This window comes from Camelus bactrianus, chromosome 4 (genome assembly GCF_048773025.1).
Source record: "Camelus bactrianus isolate YW-2024 breed Bactrian camel chromosome 4, ASM4877302v1, whole genome shotgun sequence".
NCBI classification, from domain to species: Eukaryota; Metazoa; Chordata; class Mammalia; order Artiodactyla; family Camelidae; genus Camelus; species Camelus bactrianus.
Genome location: NC_133542.1, coordinates 70112955 through 70133987, shown reverse-complemented (window position 1 = coordinate 70133987; position 21033 = coordinate 70112955). Strand labels below are relative to the sequence as shown.

At 45.8% G+C, this 21033-nt stretch overlaps 1 protein-coding gene across 15 annotated transcripts in view; it reads right to left on the bottom strand.

The window, feature by feature from the left end:
- RALGPS1 (Ral GEF with PH domain and SH3 binding motif 1) overlaps positions 1 to 21033 on the bottom strand; it is a 262169-nt gene that overhangs the window by 237223 nt on the left and 3913 nt on the right. For 4 of the 15 annotated variants that reach the window (XM_074362245.1, XM_074362246.1, XM_074362248.1 and 1 more), the window contains exon 2: positions 7676 to 7753. The exons of the other annotated variants lie outside the window; for them this stretch is intronic. The gene's annotated coding sequence lies outside the window, so the exon portion shown is untranslated. The remainder of the gene's footprint in view (positions 1 to 7675; positions 7754 to 21033) is intronic. 15 annotated transcript variants of the gene reach the window in all.

The window sequence follows — 21033 nt, the reverse complement described above, 5'->3', positions numbered from 1 at the left end:
AAGTCAGTCAGTAAACAGGACAGGGTTCTGAAATGCCACATGAAATGATGAAGTTCTCTTAGGAGTCCCCTGCAAGAGCTTTGGTTCACTGTCTGCAGACGTGTGCCCTTGGCAAGTAGATCAGTATTTACAGATGGAGAAAGATGTCCACAGATTCAAGACATATTCACTCTTATTCATTTGTTTATTCATTCAACAAGTATTTACTGAAAGTCCAGTGTGTGTCAGGCACTGTTCTAGGTGCTGGGCATATAGCAGTAAATAAAAAGCCAGAACTTCCCCAGTACATTGTGTACATTGTGTGGGGTAAACAGACAATAAAGCATTCAGTAAAACATATGGTATATCAGCTGGTGATAAAAGAGAAAAATGCAAATCAGGGAAAGGATATAGGCAGAGTGGGGAGGGATGGGGTTACAATTTTAAAGGAGGGGTGGGAGGGTCGGTCTGAGAAGTGCTCACTGAGAAAATGACATTTGGACATGTTTTGAAATATTTACACATCTATGTGAACACACACACAAGTACAGAAGGATATGTACTCAAGTCTTAAATGTCACTGTTTCTTACAGGTGCCACCATACGGCACTTTTACTTTCCACTTTTTGTACACTCCGTTATTGTTTGATTTTTAAAAAAAAAAATAAGCCTGGGAAACACTTGTAAGTAACACAGCATTTGGAGGGAAAACTCAAAGTGGACTTCCACAGACAAGCTCCAAGGATGTTCCCACAGGCAGTGATGAGAGGAGGTAGGAGTTATGTCTGGTGCTCTGGTGCCACCTGGTGGCCATTTCCTAAACTGATCGATCTCATTTCCAATCACTTCAAGGGAAAAAATAAAGATTCAAGACACACAACCTTGTAAAAACCTACCTGGCCTGTGGACGGGGACTGGAAGGAAAATGGACAACATAAAAGGTCTGATTTATTGGGGTGGCAGTGTCATGGTGGGATTTATTTAGCTTGGATTTTCAATCACATTTCTATGACGTTTCATTGCATTAACTGCAGCAGAGCAACTCTACGGGGCAACGGAATGGACTCACTTGAGGGACTGATTTGCAGTGAGAGGTGGGTTGGGTGACATAAAGCTGCAACTCAGGCCATCTGCATATGACCCCAAGAAGGCTGAGGGATTCATAAAGTAGACAGGACACACAGTGCCTGGGGGACAGGTCCCAGGATTCTGGAGGGGCTGAGCAGACACATCCCAGCCCTCAGATAATTAGCTGCTAACAGAGCACCTGTACAGACCACTAAACTGCTGCCTCCTCACCAAAGCCCAAAGGAAACAGGTGTATCCCATACACGGGGGCAGGGGGATGGGGAAGTGACGTTGATCTCAGTGAGGACTCCTCCTGGAAGCCTTCCCTTCTCCTCCATTCTTCAGGCTCCTCCCTGTGTGCCCTCCGCTCGCCTGCTGTGGCTCCTGTCACCCTGACAAGGAAGTGCGCTCTCTAGACACCTCCCTGCTAGACCCTGAGCTCTGTAAGGTGAGAATCACAACTACTTATTCACCCTTAGAGAGCCCGGGGTTTGAATCCTATGTGATGGCAAGCAAGTAACTCTCTCAGCTGCAGTTTCCCCCTCTGTAAAGTGGGGATATAGGACCACCCCGCCACATGGTTATGGTGAGGATAACGAACAGCACCAGCTGGCACTCAGGAGTAGTGGTGGCACCAGGCGGCTGTCGAAGCATCTTACAATATTTAAAGTTCCTGAACCGAGGCCACCTCTATGGAGTGTTCATCACAGCGCCTGGCACATGGTGAGTGCTCATTGTTATTTTATCCCCACTTTTCCAGCACAGTCCCCAGCAGTCTCTTGTGTTCTCAATAAAAAGGAACGAACTACTTCCCCAGCTACTGCAGAAAGGGACAAAGTCAGGGCAAGGCTGTGATGCTTAAGCCACCCACCAGCACCCCCAGCCACTTGGCTCTGCTGCCGAAAAGGCCCCAAGGACTGCACAAAAGGACTTCAAGGAGAGCATCTTTGCAGGGCTGGGGAGGGTGGGGGAGGCAGGGAGAAGTGATGCAAACACCTGGGGAGGGGGTTGGGGAAGCAGCAACACTCCAGGGTCAGGTTCAGGTTCAGCTCAGGCAAGACCCAGGTAGAAGCTCCCACCCAGAAGGGACCTCAGTTAAAAGTAGGTAAGGCGGGAGGGTATAGCTCAATGGTGGAATGCGGGCTTAGCATGCACCAGGTCCTGGGTTCAACCCCCAGTACCTCAATCAATCAATCAATCAATCAATCAGTCAAAAGCAGGTGAGACGTGCCTTAACAAGTCCTGATCCCAAGTGGTCAGGACCATGGGCCTCACAGGGGAGGGTCCATCAACTCACAGGCCCTGCCCCAGGGTGGGTGGTGGGGGGTGTGCTGTGCTGGGAATGTACAGTCCCTCTGCCAGCTCCTCCCCACCCAGCCCTTTGGAATTGGCTTCCAGCCAAGAAAGGAAAGCTGGGCAGACTAGAACAGGGGCCAAGAGGTCGCTGGAGCAGGCGGTGGCCACACCCGCCCTGCAGCCTCTCGCAGCCAGGTGTGCTCAGGAGCTGGTTCTTCTCCCTTGAACCACGCTCCTCCCTCCTCTCCTGCCTGCTCCTTCCTACTCTTTCCCAGTCTCATTTTCAATTATCACTTCTGGGAACCCTTCTGTGACTCCCGAATACATTACATCTGCCTCCTACAGGCTTTCAGGGGACCCAAACTTCTCTTTGGCACTCATCACATTCATTGTGAACTGTGTTCGTCCTCCCTGGACCATCACAGCCGTGGCCATGCTCAGCTGCCTCCCCAAGATTTGCAGGAAGAGGGTCATGCAGGCAGCGTCAGGAACCAGACCACGGCTTCTGTGGCTCACAAACCCCTTTCTGAGCAACCTCACTCCACATGCTTCCCATCTCTGACTCTGAGGTTACAAGGGGAAAGAGCCTTTCTCATCAGGTAGGGCCAGGGCTGCTGCCTAATTCTGTTTGGGTTCAAGAGTGAGATGTTCAAAAATGGAAGGTGTCAGATATTAACACAACTGACGGCCTAAACCCTCATCTTATAAAAAGGAAAACTCAAGTCTCCTTGCTTACAGTCATTCATAAAGACACTTTCAAAAGAAACAAATGACAAAAAGGAAGGTGTAGTAATTTATCAGGGTTGTTTCTTGATATTTCATCATTTTAAATTATACTTTATTAGATTTCCTATTTAAACTACAAAAGCAACATATCATTGTTGCTATAAGCAAAACCCAAGAGTAGTGTACAAATAAAAAGCCATGAACCCACCATTCCCCAATGCCACCCACCTCCGGTAATCACAATGCGCAGCCAGGAGATCAAGGTCATACCCTCAGATGCCTATGGGACCCAGCAGATCATGTCACTGGTGAAGCTGCAGGTGTAACAGAATAAGGACAGATGGGGTCTGTGGCTAACTATGCCACTTAAAGCTTTCCATTTTGAACATCTGGAAAGCACTGAACTGTCCATACAAAGCATCCGAGAGGGAGACTGGACAGTGCTCCTTGGGTGGAGTAGCAGAGTTGGTAAGAGCACAGGTTTTGGAGCCCTGGTCACATCCTGGGCCCAGTATCTACTGGTCAGGTGACCATAAGAAAGTTGTTTAGTCTCTACCCATCAAATTCCCCACTGAAAAGCAGCAATCCAGTAGTCCGTCCCTTCCTTGTAAGTTCACTGTGAGAAGAGATCAACGTAAAGCACTTCACACTGCGCCTGGCACACAATATTACCGGCCTCCAGTTTGCAACCACTGCTGGAGACGTTAGCCTGCAATTTGTGTTTTCAACCTAACGACGTATCAGGGACTTCCTTCACGTCAGTGTAGAGAGAGCGGGCTCCTTTTTAATAACTGCCTCATACGTGGCTGACGCGTGCTCTCAATCCTCCCAACTTTTTGCCACTACAAACAGTGGTGCGGGAGACAGCTTTGTATTGCTTTGTGCACTGGTGCTTTATTTCCGCAGGACTTGCTGCTGGGTTGCCAGATATGGATATTTAATATTCATAAATAACTTTCAGACTATAGCCCTCAATTAGAACAATTCATATTCCCAGCAGCAACGTAAAGGAGCACCCACTTCCCCCATTCACTTGCTAATGTTTGGTTTATCAATCTTTGTAACATTTTGAGGCAGAGACCCCAACTTCTTCCTTTCCTCTTTTCTTCTTTAACTCCTATTCTTAGCTAAGCACATCTTATGCTCCCTTGCAGCTTTGCGGCTAAGCTCTTCTCAGTGAATAGTGCAGTGTGAGACTTTTAAGAAGGGTCTGAAAGAGAAAAGGCACAGCTTTCTTCTCCCCTTTAACCTTCTGGCTTCTGGAATGCAGATGTGACAACTGGAGATTATGCAGCCATCTTGAGTCAGGAGGCAAACTGCTATGTCTAGAAGAGCCACAAGATATAGGAACCAGGCTCTATGATGACTTTGATTCCACCATACCAACTTCTTTACTTTTTCACGAAATGGTGTAAACCCTTATATTATTAAGCCATATTATTCAGGCTTAATATATATATATATTATTCAGGGGTTATCCACTATATGCAACAAAATCTAGTCCTAACTAATACACTTTCTGATCTCCAAAAGTCAAAACTGAACCTTTATTTCTTTTTTGTAACACACATAAATAACAACGCCTTTATGTTTTATTTGCCCTATGTTTATTTAAGTCTCTTAAAAGTGGAATACTTATTTTCCCACTCCCATCCTTTCTCCCAAAACCTCAGGTTTTACAGAGGTGGTGTAGAACTTTAATTTTCAGCCTATTATGTTTTCTCATACAGTTCTCTATTTTAAAAATTCTTAGTAACACACAATAAACATGCCCACTCACAGGAGCAATATCCAGTGAGATTAAACCACAGGCACTAAAGGGGGCTCCGCTCAGTGCCTCCTGCAGGCTTCACTTCCCCTACGCCAGGATCTCTGCTTTAACTGTTCTTCAGTTAGAGAACTTCACTGGGTATTTTCCTCAGGCACATTTACCAGATGATGTGCTTTATGTCCTCACACATTTGAAATGTCTTTCGCTCGCAATGACTGGGAGTGACATCTCGGCTGACAGAGTGAGGATTGTGGCCCCTCTCCCCACAACAGTCTGGAGACTCCAGGCCACTGTCTTCCAGCCTCCAGGGCTCATATGGGAAGGCCAATGAGAGCCTCTCTTTCCTTTGAAAACAACCTGTTCTTTCTTCCTCCAGAACTTTAAGCTTTTTCTCCTTCTTGGAGTTTAGGAATTTTACTAGAAAATAGGTCTAAGTGTTGGTCTTAGTGGGGGATGAATGGATCCATTTAATCTGAAGAATCAAATCTTTCTTCAATTCAGTGACATTTTCTTCTGTTGTTTTTCTATTACTCCTCCATCTAGCCCTTTTTCTCCTTCCAGAACTCCTATGACTCCCATGCCAGGTCTCCTGCATAAGGTCTCCAATGCCTTCCCTCATGGACAGTGTCTCGCATTTTAATTCATTATTTCCATTTCTTTTTATTATTAATCTGGGTTGTGAGGCATTTCTTCTACTTGACCTTCCAAACCACTAATTTCAGTCCTGTTGATTTTTGTACTCCAAAGCCCTGGTTTTCAGTCCCAGCCAGCCTCTGGTAGACTTTAATCTCGTCCCCCGGGAGTCTTCTCCTTGTAAATTTAAGTTCCTCCATATCCCCTCCTTCCATCCTGCCTCAAAGGAGCCACTGCTCTGAGTGTGAAGTTTGACTTCCCTCCTTCTCTGGCCAAGCCCCTGCAACGCCGTCCTGTGTCCTCGCCTGCCGATGGGTGCAGGCTCACAGCAGACTGCTCGAGCTTCTACAGCAGCAGCAAGCCTGAGGCCCTGGACCACTTGACAGCCTCTGTTCAACAGGGCCCAAGGGAAATGAGCTGGCAAACTGTGACCTTCCTGCTGAGAAGGGGGGAGGGGATCCTCTGCCCTCTGCCCCCGAGTGATGATGGGGCAGGCAGTCATCTCCCAGCTGCAGGACTGGGAGCAACTCCAGCCTGACCCCCAGGATCGGCAGGACCTAGCAGTCCCTCCAAGAGGGCAGCCACAGCCCCTCTCACGGAATCCAATTCTGATCAGACTCAAAAGCACAGACAGTGGACAGGAACTTTATTTCTAGAACTAAACTGACCTAGAGTCAAATCTCAACTCTGCCACTTACGTGCTGTGTGACCTCGGGGAAATTACTTATCTCTTGAGTCTCAGGTTTCTCACATGCTCTTACCTTTAAACTGACAGTCATTTCCAGCATCTTCCTTAAAGGAACCAAACCCTCTGATACATAAGTTTTAGGGGCCTTGCTTCTCCTAAGCACTATATGATTTACTTGTACTGTGGCTGATCAGGAAGCATCAAGGAAGGAAGACTGGGCCCGTGGCAGAAAAACATCAGAAACTTTACCTTCTGCCTTTTTGTGAAAGCGAGTTGACAGAAGGGTAAGGCTACTTGAATACTCTGAAAAACATTGTACTATTTCAGGTTTTAACATTTTTAATCTGAAAAATATTGTAATATTTCCGCTTTTAACATTTTTGTGACTGCCCCTATCTGAATAAAATCTCTGAGGATTCTTCTAGGCAAATACTCTCTGCCTCTTCCCCTATTCTTTGATGTTATCTCAAAACTTGAGGACCACAGCCACAGAGAGGATGGCTGCTGGGAGCCATAAGAGATTCCATGTTGGTTTCAGTCCAGTAATGCTTACTGAGCACCAACTGCGTGTAAGGCATTGGGCAAGGCACTGCACAGGGTACAATAATGAGCAAGACACAGCCGTTGCCTTAAAAGAGCTTAAAGTCTAGACAAGTAAATAAGGCAGGAGGTACAGGGGACATCAGAAAAGCATGATGCAATGTGGACTGTGGCCAGGGCCAGGAGAGGAGGCTGAAACAAGTGTCATGACAGTTTAAAGGAAGGAGAGTTCTAGTGAACTGGGGAGTGTGGAAAAGCACTCTTGGAAGAGGTGTCAGATGGGGTGGGCAGAACCTTAGGGAGCAAGAATGGCAGTGGGATGGGAGGAGGTGGGGTGCTGATCAGTAGACTAGTCTCTTGAAGACAACGATCACATCTTATTTATCTTCATATTCCTTCACTCATCCTCCCAAGGCCAAGCGCAGCACATACAGCGAGCTGGATCTTCCCAATGAAGGGTCTAAAACAAGGACAAAGTGAGGAGAGGAACTGAAGGAGAGAGAGGAAGAGAGGTTTGTGGGGAGGTTCAGGCAGTCCTTGACTCTCCTTGAGACAATGGAGATAGCCCAAGTGACCTCGACTGTTAGGGCGGCAGATACAGAACATCTGTCTTCTGACCAACGGTAGTAAAAGGATGACAGCAAACAGGGCAGCAACAAGAGGTTTTGCACAAGGAGGAGGTAAAGAGAGAAAGAAAGAAAAAAACCCTTGATGTAAGAACCAATAGAGAAAACCCCAGAGCTTCATTAATCTGGTGAGAAGGAGGTCCCAGAACACCCTCTGAGCGTGTGGCTCACTGAGCACGCCTCCCTGATGCCCCGAACGCCACCGTGCATTCACTCCTCGGCCCAGCAGGCTGGGCTGGCACGAGGTTCCTCTGGCTGCAACAGCACCCGGCTCACCCGTACCAGCGTGCACCTTTGGGCACCTTTGGACCTGTACCAGCACTCACTTGGGTCAGTGAACTGACTTACCAGGAACACATGTTGGGCTTCATAATCCCAGGCCAATAGGATAACCCATCCCAGCACGTCTCTTCCAAACAGTAGCTGCTGTAAAAGTCGGGGGAATAATTCCATTTACATTGATGTTCCAGACGATAAGACTTGTTTTTCAAAGCTCAGCAAGGTCAGACCAACTATAGTGCTACAAGATCCGATTTCAGCCTGTCCTTTGAAATGTCAAATACCTTCCCCACAGATCAATATGTGATGTCACCCGGAGCAAAGCCTGCCCTAAAATCACCGAAATTAACTTAAACTACTTTGGTCACTATTCTCCTTACCCACCATGCTTTGTACACACACTGTAGTAAGCACGTGAGGCTGACCACACATAAGAAGGGATTTTGGGGGTCAGCCCCAAAGCAAAGCATGACTCCATGGGAAGATGGACTCTGGCAGGCCCAAAGTGCCAGCCAAGGCCTCAGGCACGGCCCAGCAGGAAGAACTCAGGAGTGCCCAACACAAACACCCCTGCCCTCGGAGCACAGGGCTGTGGGAAAAAGACACGTGGCCAAGAAGGCAGTGCCCGATGTGGGGACGGCCTCTCGGCCGCCCACTGGCACAGACACCTGCAGAGGCCCCGTCGCGGATTTGTCTTCTGTCCTCCAAAGTACCCGCTCTCCCCACATCTCCACACCTCCCTCTGACCTGCCACCCCCAGGTGGGTGGCCTCACAACCTCCTTCACTGAGGAAGGCTGACCTCAGCTCCCTCGCGTCTCCCCTTTAACCTAAACGTTTCAGCATCTTCTCCTGGTCCTCCACTCCTACCTCTGAGAAGCGGCATCTGCCTGAGACCCAGGACCAGTCTCCCCTCTCTTGCACCCTCAACCTCGTACACTGCCTCGGTCCTTCCCTCTGCCTGAGCACACCTACAGTTCTCCCCAGTCTTCCAAAGAGCCCCGAACCTTGAACTCCAGGCTGCTTCCCTCACCACTACCCACGTGGGAACACCCAGCCTGACCCTGGGTCAGCAGGACCTCCTAATCGCTGAGGCTTGCGGCCTACCTTTCAGTAGCTCTGAACATGGTTCACCAGTCCTCTTTCTGGAAACTCACTTCAGCCTCAAATAATGACCTCATCCTTCTCCTCCAGTCTCCTTAGCCTCTTTGGCCACCTCTGCTGGCTCCTTTCTTCAGCTCGTCCCCTCCCCCTGGGCCCCTGACTCCCTCTCTAGCTTCAAGCCACCCTTCTCTGGCCCACACTTCGTGCTCCAGCAGCAAGAAACCAACCCAAACACAGATCGCTGACCGTAGCTGCTTCTCGCAGCCAGGCCTCCGCCTGGGCTGCCTGCTTTTGTAACGACCTTGAGCCACAGCTCATCAAACTTTCTAATTCTTCACTGCCAACAGCTGAAAAAAATTAAGCAAGCACTTCTAACATACATTTATTTATAAATTAAATATATGTTCTAAGGTACCAACACGTTATATACATTATAAAACAAATGATCAAAGGAAGGGATAAAGATGAAATATGTTAAAATAATTATTTTATTCATCAACAACATAAAAAACTTTCATACTCATTATTAATAATTTTAATGATATGCTTCCTTTTTTCAGCATTTTAAATAAACTTTCTACAGGAGTGCAACATACGGACCAAAGAACACATACAGGATGACAATGTACGTGCGAGGTCAATGAATTCTCACAAAGTGAACACATCCACGTAACAGCACCCAGACAGACAAACATCACTAGCCCCTCAACACCCCTCACACCTGCTTCTATCACTACCTGCCTCCCAAGAGTGGCCACCATTCTGATTTCTAACAGCACAGATTAGTTTTGTCTTGTTTAAACTTCATATGAATGGAACCAAACAGTACATAATCTTTTGTGCCTGAATTATGTTTGTGAAATTCATCCTGATTTTTCACTGAATGGTTGTTCATGAACACTTACTAATTGCAGTTTTCCACTGCGGGAGTTTGCCCCTCTATCCGTCCACTCTGCTCCTGATGCACCCTGGGACTGTTTCCAGTCTGGGCTATTAGAGATGGTGCTGCTATAACATTCCTGAGCATGCCATTTGGTAACACATCGTATGCCTTTCTGTTGGGTTGATACCCAAGAGTGGAACTGCTGGGTCATAAGGTAAGTGAATTTCCAGCTTTGGTAGATGATACCAAACCGTTTCCCAAAGTGACTAAAACAATTTACAATCCCACCAGCAAAGCATGAGAGCTCTGGCTGCTGCACACCTTTACCAGACTTGATACGGCCTTTTTTTTTTTTTTTAAAGCCATTCTGGTCAGTAGGATATCACAAAGTAAGTACTACAATCGCTTTTAAAGGAGTTTGAAATTAAGGCCTCTCTCAACCTCACAAATCTAAGGTGAGTCAGAGCAGGAACCCAGGTCTTCTGACTCCAAACAGTGTACTGTTTCCACTTGCAGCGAAATACTGTTTCCATCGTAAACATCCCAACAAAAGGCTGAGGTACTAATAAAAAGGACATGCTTGTGGACTATGCCAATCCCAATACCCCACTCATGACAGGAAAGAAAGAATAAAATGGTCTATCAACCCAACTTTGAAACAGACACATAACGAAAAATTTTGTATATATATATATACACATATATATAAAGTAAAAATTAAAAATACATAAAAAAATAAAATTACATATAAATAAAAATATATATTTTTATTTATATATATATATATATATATATATATATATATATATATATATATATATCTCCCAAGTATTAACAATAAGGTGATGGCTGCTTTCTTATATCTTGGTCTATCTTTTCTTCTCATTTTTCTACTCTATTTCTCTCTCTATTTTCTATTACTATTTAATAATAAGAAGAGCTATTTTAAAGTTAGTTTACATACCATAAAATGCACCCTCTTAAACTGTAGAACTCAGCAGTTTTTAGCATATTTGCTAAGTTGTGCAATGACCACCACTATCTAATCCCAGAACATTTTCATCACCCCCAAAAGAAACCCTGTACCAATTAGCATTCACTCCCATCCCCCATCTCCCTGGCAGCCACTAATCTACTTTCTGTCTCTATCGAGACATTTCACATAAGTAAATTCATGCAGTATGTGTCCTTTTATGTCTAGTGTCTTCTACTCAGGATGTTCTCAAGGTTCACCCATGCTGCAGTATGAAATCAGTACTTCATTCTTTTTTATGGCTGAATAATACTCCATTGCATGGATATACATTTTGTTTATCCATTCATCAATTGAGATACCTGAGTTGTTTCCATTTTTGGCTATTATAAATAATACTGCTATGAACATGCATGTACAAGTTTTGTGTAGATGTATGTTTTCAATTCTCTTGGGTAGATACCTGTGAATAGAATTGTTAGAGGTCACTTGACGTTTAATTTTCAAGGAACCGTCAAATTGTTTTCCAAAGAACCTGTACCATTTTACATTCCTACCAGCTATACGCCACCCTGCAGAATGAAGGTGCCACCTAAACCTCTCCAGGGCAGCTGGAAGAGATGGCACCCATGGGAATCACCATAAAGGTGGGCCCAGGTATGCTGTATACCTGCACAGCATTTTACTAGTTTATGCAAAAACACATGTCCTGACATATTGGAGGCCATGCAGTGAGCTTTCACATCTTTCATCCCTCATATTTGTATAGTTCTTTAGAGAACAGGGTGTGTTCACATGCATGATCTCTGGCTTGAGCAAGAATTTTATTCCTGCTTTTTCTGTTAATTATGGTTTAATGTTACATTTTCTTTTAATAATCATTTCACTTGTATTCTATTTTATAATCATAATCACAATTATTTAGGAATATATTTATACTTGAATAGTTCCACTCTCACTGCCAATCCTTCCCTACTAACTTATCCATTCACAGTCTTTTATTTTGATTCATCTCTCAGTTGCTGCAGTATGCCTTCAGGTGATTCTACACCCCCCCCCCCCCAGCCAGGAATGGTGTGTGGGTGTAGCAAAAGCTACACACAAGGTGTGTCCTTGCTTAACAGAAATGAACTTCTGTTACCATTAAATGTGAACTAAAACTTGATTAAGCATGAAATTCTTGAGTCACAACCCTTTTCCCTGAAAACTCGATGGGTACCACTCCACTGCCTCTGGCCCCTGTGCTGCAGACAAGCCTGAGCCCAGCCTCATTTTTCTGCTTTGATTTAAAGGTTCCTTCTAATGGTATCCTCTCTTTATTCTTGAAATTAAAAAAAAAGTCACCTGGATACTTTAAGTGTTAGCTAAGTTTTGCTCAATTTGCCTGGTTCATGATGAGCCCTTATAATTTAAAGATTCATGTCCTTCTTCAGTTCAGGAAAATGAAGGACTCCTCTATTCCATTTGCTGTGGCCTTCAGTCTGATCCATCATCCACATCTGGGGTCTCCTCTGTTGATTTCCTGTCCCTGTGGCATCAGCAGTTTGTCCTCCTCTTGACTCCGTGACTTTCTACAGTGCCACTAATTTCAAATGCTGGCATATATGATTTATTTCTCTATGTTCTTTAAGTCCACAAGCTCCGTCTTCATCTCAGACTGTTGACATATCATTTCATGAAGAGGATGTTTGAAATTTACTTCAGGCTCAACCATTTATACACCATGTAACACTGAGATAATCTGAACTACTCAAAAGAGGCTCCACATCTGTTAAATGGGGCAGTAATGGTGAGGCTGGTCCCCAATATCCATCCTCCCCTTCTTCAGTAACAAAACTTCTGGTTTTTAGGTGGACACATGGTTTCCCTGAGTATATATTACATTTCCCAGCTTCCCTTACTGCCAGGTGTGGCTACATGGCCAAGATCAGGCAAATGGGATGCAAGAATGTCAGGCATACTTTCTGGAAAGTGGCCCTCAAATGCTGGAATGCAGATGCAAAAGCTAGAGCTCCAGCAGCCATTTCAGGCCATGAAGTGACCTTGGTCCCTTGGTCTTGGAATCCATTCCCAAGATCACCTCATGATGGAACAACGAGAAGGAACCTGGGTCTCTGACCAGGTAAGCTCAATACTCTTGAGTTGATTACCTCCTGACTTCTCACATAAAAGAAAGAAACTTCTATCTTATTTATGTCTTTGCTATTTTGAATTTTCTGTCATTCATAGACCCCAACCTACAGAAATGGCTCCCTCATAAAGAGAGTGATAAAAGGTTACATGAGAATATGTATCACAATAGATATCCATTTTTATATTGAATGGTTAAGCACTGTTTTTACACAGAGCAGGCAACTCAAACATTTGTAGAAGTGAACAGAATCTGGAAGAATGAGGCCATTTCACTGCCTTAAATTTTTTTTCTAATTTTACCACCAATTTATTTTTCCAGATAAAAATCACTACCTTATCAAGTTTTATAAAATATATCATTGGAATTGCATTAAATCTTTAACAATATTTGGAGATATACTACTGTCACTATTACAATGTTTAGACTTCCATGGGAAGAGCCAGAAACTGATTGATTGATTGACTTATTGATTTTTATCCTATCAATTTAAAACACATTTAGTAAAAGGCTACTTTGTAATAAGCCTAGTCATAAAAATGAGACTTTGCAGTTGACACACAGACAAACGTTAGGTAAACAATCTCTAATGCCACCTCCCCCAGTGCCCACCAAATACGAGGGAGGTAGAAGAGGTGGTGAAATCTCTCTCATCACTAAAGACTAAGGCTAACGTGCTCCTTTGTCCTCATCGCCTCCAGCTGTTGATCCAGAATCCTCTTGCCGCTCTTCTTCACAGTCAACAGAACTCCCTCGACCAAGGTTCCTGGGCCTGGTGATTTTTCATCTTCTATCATGTAAAGTTTCCCGTGAGTCTCCATTGTCAGGCTTATCCTCTCAGTGTTCCCACCCAATGGCAATATTCACATAGCTGACCCTGCTACTGCTGAAGTTCTTTATTTCATACACTTGCTCTGTTGGTGGGGTTTAGTCCAGTGGACATATCTGCAGAGGTACTCAGGTGATGATGGTATCATCATCATCATCATCATCACTGTTATTGCTGTCATTTAATGAACCAATTCTTTGTGACAGATACTTTGCTAAGCTCCTCAACCACAGTAATATATCACTTAGTCCTTACAATAATTCTCTAAGCTGGCTATTGTTATCATACCCATTTAAAGTGAGAAAACTGAGGCCCAAAGAGATTAGATAACTTATCCAAGGACATACAGTTGATAAGAGCATCCCACCTGGCTATGGCAGTGAGTCCTTGGATAAAGGCAGGATTTGAACCCAGCTCAGTCTGCCCCCTATTCTCAATCATTTCTTTATGTTCCATCCCACAAGAGCTGAACATGCTGTGTTCTGAACAGGTACACACACTCCCATTTATCCATCTGTTCCCTTCTCTTTGCCTAAGCAACTGGGGTTTCTCAAGTCAACAATATTAATCCCTTTTCTTTTTCCTTTCCTGAGGGGTAAATGGCTTCATGCCAGGGTGGCTGGTCCTGGTATTAAGGACAGCTACTTCCCTCGAGTTATCCATGATCCTGTCTCACTGCTCCTCAGTTGTGGCTTTCAGCACCTGGGTCAGTGGCAAGCCAGTCTCTGCCTCCATCCTACACTCCTAGGCCTTTGGGATCAGGATGATACTTACAAGAGACATGTTGGATCTTAGATCAGTTCCCCAGTGGCTTTTTTAGATTAAAGCTCTTCACCAGGTTCTGTTAGCTGATCTCAGGCATTCTGGCCTACAGAGGGGATGGAATTCCACTTTTGCCAACATGGGGCCCTTCCTCCACCAGCAGTCACAGTAGATCTCATGTACTCTAATAATTCTGAGACCTTACCTGTAAGTTCTGGATATTCTTCAGCAGGCTTTTTTCCCTGCTACCCAGCGGTCCAGCCAGGACACTCTGCTGACTACAGATAACCTTCCTGAGTAATCCAACACCTCTCTGACCACCCTGGGAGCCAAGCCTCTCTCCAGACTATTTGGGGCATCAGGACCAGCTGTGAAAACTCAACACACAGGTGAGCAGCCTCTCTCCCACAAACAACACAGAGGATTCTGATGCTCCAGGGAGAACCAGTGCTCTGGCCCAGACCTCTCTCTGAGCTCCAGACTAGCAGGCCAGCTGCCGAATGCTGTCCCACAGGCACTCCAAACTCAAAATGGCCAAAACCAAACTCACTACTTCCTCCTCCCACCTCAGTACTCCTTTCACGTTCCTTGTCCTTTGACTGGCTGGCCAGCACCTCACATCACTAACTGAGAAACTCTGATGCTGCCTGCCCTCCCTCCCTCTCATCTGCTAAATCTCGGAGAGAGGCCTCTACCTCAGTTTCTCTCGAGCCCACTTTCTCCTCTCCATCCTCATGGCCAGGTTCAGGTGCAACAGCCCCCTCACTCATCTCCCAAATGCCAGTCTCCTCCCACACCATCCATCCTCCACACCAGGATTATAACTGAAGGGATTTCTCCCCTCCTATAACCCTGGAACGATTCTCCACAGGCCACAGGATAACATCCAAACTCCTAAGCACTGCCTGCCAGTCCCTCAGTACCAACCCCAAACCACCTGTCTGCTCTGTCTCCTGTGGGCTGCTCCCCACTCCCTTCACCAGGGGCCTCGCACTCCAGCAACCCCACCCGCTCACCACACCTGAGACACAGCATGCTGCCTCCTGTTTCTGGACCCCTACGGTCTGTTTTCCTCTGCCTATGTCCCCCTGCACCTGTGAAACTGAATGTCTGTCTTTAAGATCCTGAGTCTGACTCAGTGCCACGAGCTTCCATTTCCACTACTTACCAGCCCTGACCAGGCATCATCATCATTTATGACTCCTCTGTCAGGTCAGTGGGCTCCTGAGGGCAAAGACTGCAGTGTTGGGCCCAACTATGCACACAGTAAATCTTCCTGAGTGAAACTGATGCGATCAAGGTGTTCTTCCACCCCCTCAAGAAGCAAAAGAAGCAACCAATCTTTAAAGCAATAAAAATAAGGCCAACTGCTATCCTGGAAACCATGGCAGGTAATGTTTCAGTAATAGGTGCTTTTGGTGACAGATGGGAGTTCTGAGAAAAAAGAGTTAGTAACAAGAGAATCTGTCAGGGGTTTCCAGCACGGGTCAAGAAAGCAATGCCATCGCTCCAAGCTGTAGTCTCCCTCGTGCTCAGTGCTCCAGCCACCCCGGCTTTCTGTTACTCCTTGAACTCACCACACCCTTGCCCCAGTTGGGACTATGATACGTGTAGTTGCCACCTCTCCACCTGGCCAACTCCAACTCGTCTTTCCTCTAGGAAGCGGTCTCTGACCACCCAGCCAGGTAAAACCATCCAGTTTATGACCTTTTGTATCCTTCTTCTGGAGCCACTGTCAGGGCTGTAATTAATCTTTCATATACTTATTTCTTATTGTTTCTGTACTTGTTTTTATACTTACTAACTTTGCTAGACTGTAAGCCAAAAAGACAGCAAGGACCAGACTTGTCTCTTTCCTCTACTGTGGCCCCACACTCAGAAGGGTGCTAGCACTCAGGCCCTGAATAAGAACTGGATGGATGGGGGGAGGTGGATAGATGGATGGGCAGGCAGGTAGGTCTGGAAGACAGGGAAGATCAAGGAATAAGGCTGCCTTTGGTTACTGGTACAATACTTTAATCACATCCAGCTCGCTTTACTCTGACTCAACCCGCACAAAGCAATCACAGATCTTAAAACTGGCGCTTTCCTACTGAGGAAAAGATGCACACACACTGGGGATATTCCTGTTTACTTGGAAAACAGGTGTCAGAGCAAACTGACACACTGGGCATTCTGGCTTCATACCCAGTGATCTTTCTGTAATAGCAGGCTGCTCTCTCTGTTCCACAAGCACACTAGCTATACTGACAAAACTAGGTTCCATGAACCTCTTAGCCCCCTAACATCATGATGAAGCCCCCTAAGATCAACTCGTGTATTGCTAGCAGACCATGAGAGGCACTGCCTTTTCTCAGCTGGCCACCATCACCAAACACCAGAGCTGTGCACTAAGTCAGGTCTTAGCTCCTCTTCGCCACAGTCACACTGGAGATTCAACAGAAGACCCTGAAGCTGAGGTTTTCATCAGAGATAAATGCTTCTTAATGGCCTATGAGCAACATCACAGGACCTGAGGTAGCTGTTGGGAAACCACAACAAACAAATGGATGTCCATGGGTTTTGCTGGTGGGGAATCAGGACATCTGAGTATGAGGCCCTGGCAAGATCCTCACCCTCACTGGAAAGTGGGAAGAGTGAACTCTAACCTTCAAAACAGACTGACACTACATCCGACGAGCACAAAGCCCACAGCAGTGCTCACTGCAAAAGAGCCCTGTAGCAAGCAAACCAAGAGGTAAAACGGAGAGACAGACTATCTGAAGCAACCAGCCTCTTTTGAGAACAGCAAAGTAATGCTACACATAAACCAGCAAGTAACTTCTAATCTTATCAAAAAGCTTCCCCGAAAGAACAAATTCTAATCTTAGTTATCGACCAATCAGCACATGCATCGATCCTATATTTTAGCCATTTACAAGAAGACCACGGTTTCCTGGTCCCTAGAAAGAAACCAGACCTTAAATCCATCACTCCAAATTGAAATCAACTTCTCAAATTCAATTATCAGGAAATTAAAATAACTGAAACCAAGAGAAACTTATTACAAGTACCTTTTGTCAGTGAATCACTGTCTCCCTATCTCACCTGTGACTCCTCAGCACCCACACCTGGAGGCAGTCGGGCTGTGAGGACAGGCGCGTGAGGAGCCCTCAGCGGTTCCCACAGCTACATTTTCAGCAACCTGTCTACTCTCTGTGCTTCCATTTTCTCCTCAGCACACCAAAGCCCACCCCACCTACCCTGCAGAATCAACATGAGGCTGAAAAAACAGGTGTCAAGAGACTTTGTAAAGTATCGAGATATTTTATAATGACGGGACCTCAGATCCAGCAACCTTCTCATTTTATAGATTCAAATCAGTCACTGGGCACTCACCCTTTATTTCATTTATCCATTGATCAAACATTTATTAAGTGCCAGATGCCACGCCAGGCACTGAAGACGGGCAGTGAGCAAAGCAGCCACTGTCCACGATAGGCTGGGGCTGTGAACACTGCACTGGGCAGATGGGCGTTACCACAGTTACACTGAAGAGCATATCTGTAAACCCCAAGGGTCATGCAAACAATTGGTCTTTTTTCTAAAAGAAACCAGAAGCCACTGAAGGGTTTTAAGCAGAGGGAATGACATATGCAGTTCATTCTGGTTGCCTTGCACTAGCCCTGGGCAAGGCCCTGAATATGGTGGGAAGAACAAACGCAGACTTTGACTGCCGAATCCAGGTGGAGGGGAGTCGCAGGAAGCCGTGGTTGGTCACCCAGTGTTATGACATGTACAGCAGGGGGTTGTGGAGCCCAGTAGGGCAACAATTCTTAAATGCTAGTGGACTGAAAGTGCTGGAGATAGGGTGTCTAGAGAGAAAAAACAAAACACAGCAACAAAAAGGGCACAAAATAAGAAGTATCTTTCAATAGTGAAAGTCACTAATTCTACATAATAAAATTTATTGCCACAAAAAGAGACATAGCAAATTCTCCTGGACTTATTAACTTGTTTTCCATAAATATTTAATTACTCAGAAATGTATCAAAAGCACAGATTTCCCTTGACCTACTTATCAAGCTTATACAAGAGTGGGTGAGAATTATTATATCCAATAAATACAAATTTAATTATATTCATTACTCTTTCTTTTGTCTCTAATAAGATGATTTTCAAAGAAACCTTTGACTATTGAGGCCAAACATTTACATTTTCTTCTGATTACTCAAATAACTGCCTTAACCTTAAAATAAAATCTGATAATAAAAAATATTTAAATCCTAAACAGGGAAAGTATAATGTCATATTACTTCATATAAAGACCCATTATTTACATGGAATCAGACAACAATGAAATAGAAAGAACCTGGAAAACTAGCCTTCAGATCCTGGACGGGTCTGAGGCAGGGCACACCCTCGGGGTGCCTCTCCCTCCCCATCACCAGTACCTGCTGCTTTTGTGGGAGTCAAGGCTCACAGGTGCAGTCCCCATGCAGGCCAAGCTCTGCCTACTGCCCTGCGTGCTTCGGCTAGCCCCCAGCACCAAGGACATCTGAGTTTTAACACGTTCCTTGTGCAATAACTCACATAAGTTCCAACCTTCTTAATGTGTGTTAAGAGAACATTATTCCAGCTCACGCTGACTGGGCCCTCATGGTGTGCAAGCACTATGCTAAGCCCCATTCCTCATCATCTCCTTGAAGTCCTGTAAGAAGCAAATGGAGTTAAGTACTATACATTCCAGTACTGATGAGGAAAACAGAGGAGTGGTCACCCTCCCGAAGCCAAAGGGCTTGTGAGTGGTGGAGTCAGGATACAAACCTGCATCAGCCCGACTCCAGAGTCCACTGTAAGTGCAGTCCTATCTGCCTCTCTGGTGCTCAGGAGATAAATCTCGTTCAAGGAATACGAAGCTCTGGATTTGAAAGCTCTGCAGAAAAACTAGGGAAGGATGTGCCTCCCCAGGTCTTCCTGGTCTCTGCTTCTCTCAGTAAGTGCAGGTGGGATAAGCCTGACTCATGTCTCCCTTTGGGGAAAAGTCATGGAATTGTTCAGTGCCGGTGATCAAAGAAGGCACTCAGGAGTGCCCGGCTAGAACCCACCTTAAGAAAAGCGTGTGCAAAAAAAGGGGAGAAAACATTTGTGGACCTGTAAGGAATGTCCCAAGGACTTTCTGAGCACTTTGTGACTTCAGAGCTGGTTTCTCAGACACCTTGGCCATCACCTTCACCACCACACTAGAACCTGGAGAAAAAGCCAAACACATACTTCCCAGTGCTCCCCCAGCACCAAAGATAATTAAGCACCAAGCATGTTGTGAGCATCAGCTTCCCATCAGGCACTCTGCTCAACAGTCCATGGCGTTATTTCACTGAATCTTCAACAACAGCCCCCAGTTAGCTAACACTACAATCCTCATTTTATAAAGCAGGTAACTGAGACTCTGAGGGGGAAGACACTTGCCTAAGGTCACAAAGGTGTGTGTGGAAGAGCCAGGATTAGAGCCTAGGTCTGCCTGGCTCCAGAGCCTGAATCTGCCTGGCTGCTTCCCTCGAGGTCTTCTGTCACCGCCAATCCCCTACTGGCCACATTCTGCTTGTGTATGACTCCTCCGCTGACCGTCAGCTCCCCAAGGGCAGGATGGAACTCCTTCATCTCCATGTGTCCAGCACCCAGCAAAGGGTTTAGCCCAAAGCAGGGGCACAGCAAGGCTGGTGGGTGAAAGCCCACGTGAAGGAGGTGAAACCTCCTCTCCTTGTAAGAAAGTGGCCCCAGAAATGCCCCAGGATGTCCCCCACAGAAGCCAATCCAACCAAATCTCCCCCATCCTTGGTCAGAATCTACAGAACACCTACTCAGCTCCCTGGGGCCAAGGTCACCTCCAAGGAATGGTCGGCAGCCACATTTCTGAGGAAGGGAGAAGTGGGCTTCAGCAGGCATGAGCAGTTCATTTTCAGACTGGCCCTTCTTTCTCTTCCCCATCTTGTCCTGGAGCAACTGGAGCAAACACTTCTTCCCTCTCTCATCCCTAAGACTTTGTAGGACAAGTATCACCAGCCAGACCCAAAGCCTACAGCTTGTACATGGCACAGCACACGCGTGTCTCAGCCAGCAACTCAGATACTTGGGGAATGAAGTAACAGAGTCCAGAGTCTGGGTTTCACCAAAGACCTGAGTTTGCCAACGTTTGTCAGCATGACTTGTCTGAGCAGTGGCGCATCACAATGTCTACCAAGAACCTACCCTGGAGACTCAGAAGCAAAGAAAGTAGGAGACTTTCCCTGTGCAGGGAAGAGACACAGGCATAGAATAATGCATGCAATAGCAAGGTGCATGCTCCGATCAAGGTACGCACATGACGAAAGACAAGGGAGCACAGATGGGAGTGGTCACTTGTAGAAGAATTGAGTAGGTTTCACAAAGGAGGAAAAAGCTGAACTGGGAGGCCGTTCCCAAATCACTGAGGGAGAAGTTGTTTCCTGCCTCCATAACATCCATACTGTTCACCTCCCCACCACTGGGCTCTGTTCTGTAATCAGCAACTTGTGTGCCTGTCCCCCCACACACCACGTGAGCATCTCGAGGGCAAGGACTTTGGGTATTCTCCATGGCTCACCCTCAAATGCCCAGTAAATATCTGCTAACAAATGATTTTTAAAAGTCTACTTTAGAGTATTAATAACAAAGAAGCTACCCCTTCTTGAGCGTCTACCATGACCTATTACTGCAAGTACTTTGCATACACGATCTCATTTCTTCTAC